Raw genomic sequence first — 7,500 nt, 5'->3', positions numbered from 1 at the left:
TATTATTATTATTATTATTATTATTATTATTATTAATCATTATTATTATTACTATTATTAGCTGACGTTAACGTATATAAAAATTAATACAATTCAGAAGAAAACATGCAAATCAATACAGTCTTTTAGTTTTTCTTTATTTCTTTCTTTTTTTCTTTTCTCGCCAAAGGCAACAACCGAAGGGCCTTTTTTCAATTATTCACTTGTTTATTCATATGATTTTATTCTCCTGTAGAAATCACGAACGGGCAGCGACCTATTCCTGGTTTGGTATTATATAAGGATTTGTAGGAAATTAACAGATAATCTTTCTACGGATACATAGTTCCACGTGGTACCCGATATGCATGCAAACTGATATAAATAACACACACATCTCATAGACACTCAGACACACATACGACCGCAGAAAACACATACACACACACACACACACACACACACACACACACACACACACACACACACACACACACACACACACACACACACACACACACACACACACACACACACACACACACACACACACACCATACAGACAGCCACGTAAATTCATCTAAATACCTCCCCTCCATACCACGGCGCGACCTCATTTAATCTGTTAATTTAATCAGCGTTGGCTGGGAAAGGTAATTTACGAGCACACACTATTCACCCCGCCATAACTCTTCACCAACTTACGTCACAGCATTAAGTCATAGCACAAAGAAAATATGGCACGGTTTGGTTTTGCCTTGAATGGACTCTCCCGCAACCCCGTGCAAAGAATTCTCATTTCTAGAGCCTTAGATTTTTTTTACGTTCTTTGAGTAATTTCTAGAAATCTGTTTTCCCTTTTCGCTGTCTTTTGTTGTTGTTGTTTTGTTAGTTTTATAAAATAGAAATCCAGGAAATAGTGTTTGAGTTGTTATTGCTAGGAACGTGACAGTAAGCAATGACATTTATCTGGCAACAGTGTCCACAACACGCTAACTAAAAAAAATACAGTAATTAGTGCAAAACAACACTAACAAAATACTTTCTGCCTCACGATTCCAGCCAAAACAAACAAACACAATATTAGATATACAGAACATACCCCACTGCCGCAGTGAAAACAAAGGCACTTTAAACGCACAAGGTTACAAGCGCCACAGAATCGCACATGTTATAAGGGGGAATGTCCGCTGAGCCGCGTGCCACTTGCAGGCGATATTAGCTAAACCACCAAATGACCTACTTCTCGATCCTGAAACTGCAGATTCTAAATGTTCGCCGGGGAAAAAGTGTATTTGTAAGATGGATGTTTTGTTCTGTTTTTGTTTTATGTTGTTGAGCTGAAGAAGAATATTGTTTTACTTTTTTTTTTTTTTTTTTTTGGGGGGGGGGGGGGCACGGCCACTCTCTCTCTCTCTCTCTCTCTCTCTCTCTCTCTCTCTCTCTCTCTCTCTCTCTCTCTCTCTCTCTCTCTCTCTCTCTCTCTCTCTCTCTCTCTCTCTCTCTCTCTATTAATCTGTCTTTTTGATTATTTCGTTTCTTACTGGGTTCGCGGATTATAACACACGAGAAAAGCCAAGGATTCTTCTGGCGCTAATACTGTGATCCTCGTTGAAGTGTGACGTAACAGAGTTCTCGCCTTGAATAGACGGAACGAAACGAGGAAAGATTCCAAAGGCGTTATTCAAAACCCAAATTTGAAAACACATATAAATACATACACTCACGCATGTGTATGTGTGAGTATGTGTGTATATGTGATTGAGTGTGTGTATATACATATATATATATATATATATATATATATATATATATATTATATATATTATTTTGAGATATTATAAATATATATATATAATATATATATAAGTTACAAAAAATATATATATATATGTGTGTGTGTGTGTGTGTGTGTGTGTGTGTGTGTGTGTGTGTGTGTGTGTGTGTGTGTGTGTATGTTTGTGTGATATTTATTATGATATATTATTATATATTTATTTCATAATAATATATATTATATATATATATGTGTATTGTGTGTGTGTGTGTGTGTGTGTGTGTGTTGTGTATATGTATATTTGTGTGTGTGTGTGTGTGTGTGTGTGTGTGTGTGTGTGTGTGTGTGTGTGTGTGTATGTGTGTGTTGTGTGTGTGTGTTGTGTATGTGTGTGTGTGTGTGTGTTGTGTGTGTGTGTGTGTGTGTGTGTGCATGATATATAATATAATCAATGTAATCTCTCCATTTTATTCTTATCTTTCATAACACATAGTGCAAACCAGACGACTCATACTCTTGCCTTAATCAATGTATTTCCCTTCCCATCTCTGCACAGAACTGCCCCCCCCCCCGCCATGTTGCGCAACCTCCCTCGCTGAGACGGACCGCTGTTCGGGAGAGGAAGCTTCGGCTCAACTGCAAGGACTCTCGTGGCCAAAGCAAGATTGTTTGGAAGATGATACCATTATGCTTAACCTTTCAGTATTGGAAAATGACCTTGATTTCCCCTTGACTTTATTGGCCTTCGTCGAATGTTCTTGATTAATGATGAAAGTCGGTAGGAAAATGGCTCGTCCTCTGTTCAGCATCGTTCAGATTTATGCGTTTGCTCCAGTGTGAGAATTTTTCCTGGCTCCTCAGGGACTGGGAAGGATATTGGACACAAGGGAATCGGGAGCATTTTCATGTTTGGTGTTTAGATATTTACTGAAAGAAATAGACAGGAAACCGCATTTGTATATTCACAAATACGTCTGAGTATTGAGACAATGCATTAGTGTAATTTGCTTCAACCTTCGAAAGATTTCTAAACGAATTTACTACTGCAATGTGACTGCAAATGCACAAGTAAATATCATATGCTCACCTCTCTCTTTATATTAGAAACCGCTCTTGACATTGCAGATTCCGGAAGATTCCACCTCCAGAGAATTAGTGAGCGCGCGAAAGTGTGCATCTCGCTGCCGTTCCAAACAAGATGAAGGCCTCTGATTGGAACGCGGCCATCGCCAGAGCCTTTTACTGCTCGTCTGCTCGCGGCTTTTGTCAGATTTTTGCGGTCCGCAGCGTTTAAAGGGGGCGTGCTGATCCCAGGGTAATGGCAGGGGACCCGGGCGGAGGCGAGGAGGCCGCGGACCCACAGGGGAGCCTGGGAGGAGCGCGTGTGTTGGAGGGAGACGATCGTGTTGAACCGCAGGGGGCCGGGGAGCCCAGCGCGTGTTCAAGGGGATAGGGACGCGGGGATGAGGAGCCTCGTGCTTGATTTGGCGCCGCCCTGCCTGGTGGGGTGGAATGCGGGGCGGCTGCTGCTTTGGTAGTTAGGATATGATAGCGATGTACACGCAGACACATAACGACAGACAAAACGGAATATAAGATCATATACACACACATTATATATATATATATATATATATATATATATATATATATATATATAGATAGATAATAGATAATAGATAATAGATAGATATATAATAGATAATAATATAATATATTATATAAATAATCATATTAATATATGATATATATGTATGTATGTATTGTAGTATATTATATATATATATATATATATATATATATATATATATTATATATATATATATATAATATATATATATATTATATATATATATATGCATGTATGTATACACACATATATGTCTGCGCGTGTGCGATAGAATATCTAGCATGTAAATGAAATTAATGAGACAAAAAATGATTTAATATCGCTATTGATAGTCATACACCTGTAAAACTGGGTTACATCGCCTCCGACTATGAATATGGCGGAGAGGAAAGCACCACAATAATCTAGTTGATTTGTTGAATTACTATTGATTTGACACAATAAAAGGTCTTCATTATTTGCACCACAGCTCAGGATTGGTTTAATATGATGCAAATCAGCGGGCGTCCGTTTCTGAAGTGTATCCTATCTTTATACCTGTTAATTGCATATGTTATAAGGATGAAAGCTAAACTGCTGTTAATCAGTATGCCATTAGGTTCCCCAATTATGTTCGTTATTTCGAGCGTGATGTTCTTTTCCTTTTCTTTTCTCTTGGAAGTGGATTATAACGAAACATTTCTTCAGGATATTGGCATTTTCAGACCCATAAAAAAAGACCATAAACATTATTGAAAAATAATTCAAACATGTCAGCTAGCAGTCGGAAAATTCCCGCCATTTCATACCGACACTTCAACTTTACGGAAAGAATACGTTTAAACTTATTCCTACCTCGTGTAGTAAAGAATCCAAATCTCTCTCTATATATATATATATATCTATCTATCGATCCGGATTTATAGACAAGTATAAACAAACAACGAATTGTCTCTCTGCAAGCTTTACGACCGGACTTTATGAGACCATAAGACTTAGGTCTAGCTCGGAAATGTGTATCGCATGAGACCTTTAGCGCCGCCACTCGTCTAGATGTCGCCATGTGGTGAGATGGAGCGATCTGCGAGGCTGAGGTGGCACTAGAAGATACGGCATCGTCATTAGTGACCCTTTAAACGCGCACCATCGGGAGAGGTAAGCATGGGTGACAGCACGTCTAAATGCTGAGACATCCTCATGCGTGTGGGGTTGCAAAATACTTATCTCTCAAAGTCTTATCTATCTTTCCATATATCTACTTATCTATCTATCTATTCATCTACACACACACACACACACATAGAGAGAGAGAGAGAGATAAATAGATAGATAGGTATATATATATATATATATATATATATATATATATATATATATATATATATATTATAGTATATATATATGTGTATGTGTGTGTATGTGTATGTGTATGTATGTAGTGTGTGTGTGTGTGTGTGTGTGTGTGTGTGTGTGTGTGTGTGTGTGTGCGTGTGTGTGTGTGTGTGTATGTGTGTGTGTGTGTGTGTGTGTGTGTGTTAGTCAGTATCTCTTAATAGGGATATTTCCGAAGGGCGTTAGATGATTGTGGGTGTGTCGGAGCAAGAGAGAGAGATCGCTGCCTGTGAAGGTTTCGAGACACGAGTCGGCCGAAAGCGGCGGACAGTGAGAGCGCTAAGCCACGACGACCCCGGCCGGTGTGTCGTATGCTGGTTGTGGGTCAGCAACTAACAACAATCATAGATCGTTTAACGAGGCTGAAAGTTTCTCTTAAACTGTCACAAGTCGGAGGCTAGTTACTAGATATTGATATTGATTACAGTGTTGCACGAAGTTTTCCCATCAATATCAACTTCTTTTTCTAATTTTCCATGCATTTGTCCTCAAATAGCAACAGTATAGCAGTGGGTCCGTTATTCGTCTTCCCAAAGCGATTCTCTTGGGCGTCCCGCGGTTCGGGTGCAAGGCAACAGCGGCGCCGGAGGAGAAAGGGAGAGAGAGAGAGAGAGAGGGAGAGAGAGAGAGAGAGAGAAGAGAGAGAGAGAGAGAGAGAGAGAGAGAGAGAGAGGGAGAGGAAGAAGGAGGGAGGGAGTGGAAAAGGAGATAGAGAGGGAAAGGGAGAGGCTGAGAGAGAGAGAGGGTGGGGAATGGAGAGAGGGAGAGAGGCAGAGAAAGAGAGAGAGAGGGTACGGAGAAGGAGTCGGCGAAGGCACCCCGTCCGTCCTCCTGGCACTCGGCCATCACCAAGTGTCATCGCCGGGTTATGGTCGGATTTACCCCGACAATGAAGGGGGTTTTGGCGAGAATGTGACGGGAATGGCGGGCGGGGCAGCTACTCATGTTTTCTGGCGGTGATTCCTCAAGAATTTCATTATTCGCGCCATGAGGTGTGAGGGGACGATGGAAATGAGGCGTGAGTGTTAATGGAGGTTCCGAAAGGACTGGCACAACAGGGGTTCAGGCCCCGAGGGTAGAGTGGCATTCGAGATACGAAGAGTGGCAACTGGAGAACCGCTGACTCGCTCCCGGCTCGCTCGCTGGGTCCGCCACAGCTGGTTCCCAAAAAAAAACGGATATGAAAAACTGTTGGCGTCACGCTGAGAACTTCGAAAAACGAAAGAGTAGAGAGAAAGAGAGAGAGAGAGAATGGTAACCTAGCATTGCCACGACGGCATTTCAAAATCATCTTGGTAAATTGGATCCGTTCTAGATCCGTCTGCTTCAGACACCATGTTAGAGAAAGACCCAGCTTAAAAAAAAAAAAAAAAAAATGAAACAAAATGAAAACAATAACGAACATACTTCGAAACACGAGCCAAAAAAAAAATCGAAAGAGGAGGAACGAAAGTGGAGACGAAATTCGACTGGAGAAAGAAGAAACAGAGAGAAAAGACGCGATCAGGGAATGCGCTGGAGACCGGGCCTGAAGGAACACAACGGGATAAAAGAGATCACTGAAGCAGAGACGAACTGAGTTAGGGGGAAAAAGGAGGAGGACTTCGGGAAAAAAAGGAAGGAGGAGGAAGGGGAAAGGCTGTGAGGAAGGGGAAGAGCAGAGGGTGAATAAAATGAAAGAAAAGGGAGATGAAGAGAGGTGGACAAAAGAAAGAAAGAAAAGGGGGATGAAGAGAGGTGGACAAAAGAAAGAAAGAAAAGGGGGATGAAGAGAGGTGGATAAAAGAAAGAAAAGGGAGATGAGTAGAGAAGGTGAATAAAAAGAAAGAAAATAGAATGAAGAGAAAACGTTAAAGAATGACAGAAAAGACACCAAGAGGAGAAAAGGTGATAAAAAAGAAAGAAAAAATAACAAGAGAGAAAGTGAATTAAGAGAAAGAAACAAAAGTGAGATAAGGAGAGAAGGTGAATAGAATTCAAGAAACAAAAAGGAGAGGAGAAAAGAAGGCGTATAAAAAAAATAAAAAAAATAAGACAAGGTGAATAAAAAGAACGAAGAAAGAAAATCAACCAAAGAAAGACATAAAAAAGACAACGAGAAGAGAAGGTAAAAGATACGTAGAGGGAAGAAAAGGCAAATAAAAGCAAATAAAAGAAAATCGAAGACTAAAATGGCAGAGGAGGAAGTAAAAAGACAAAATAAGAAAAATAAGATAAAATAACATAGATGAATAGAAAGGAATTTCAAATTTTATGTTCCAAAACAGGTAAATGAAAAAGCAAGTACATAGGAGAGACGGAAAATAAGAGGAGGGGCAAAAGTGGCACTGTAAGGAGGCAGGAAACAAAAAAGGAGGGGAAGGGGAGGACAGAAAAGAAGGGGGAAGAGGAGGACAGAAAAGATGGGGAAGAGGAGGAGGAAAAAGAAGGGGGAAGAGGAGGAGGGAAAAGTAGGGAGAAGGGGAAGACAGAACATTTGGGGAGAAGAGGGAGGAGAGGATATAAACTAAGGCGAAGGGAGGACAGAAAAAGGGGGGGAAGAGGAGGACAAAAAAAAGGTGAGGATGACATACAGGGGAAGGGGAGGAAAATGAAATAGGGAGAGGACAGGACATAGAAGAGGGGGAGGGGAGGCCAACAGAATAGGGAGTGAGAAAAACAAAAAAGTAGGAGAGGACAAAAAAGAAAAAGAAAAAAAAAGGACAAAAAATAACTGGAGAAAAAAAAACACAAGGTGGAAAAT

The sequence above is a fragment of the Penaeus monodon genome, chromosome 1 (assembly GCF_015228065.2).
Source record: "Penaeus monodon isolate SGIC_2016 chromosome 1, NSTDA_Pmon_1, whole genome shotgun sequence".
In the NCBI taxonomy this organism is placed as follows: domain Eukaryota; kingdom Metazoa; phylum Arthropoda; class Malacostraca; order Decapoda; family Penaeidae; genus Penaeus; species Penaeus monodon.
This window is presented reverse-complemented; position numbering follows the sequence as displayed.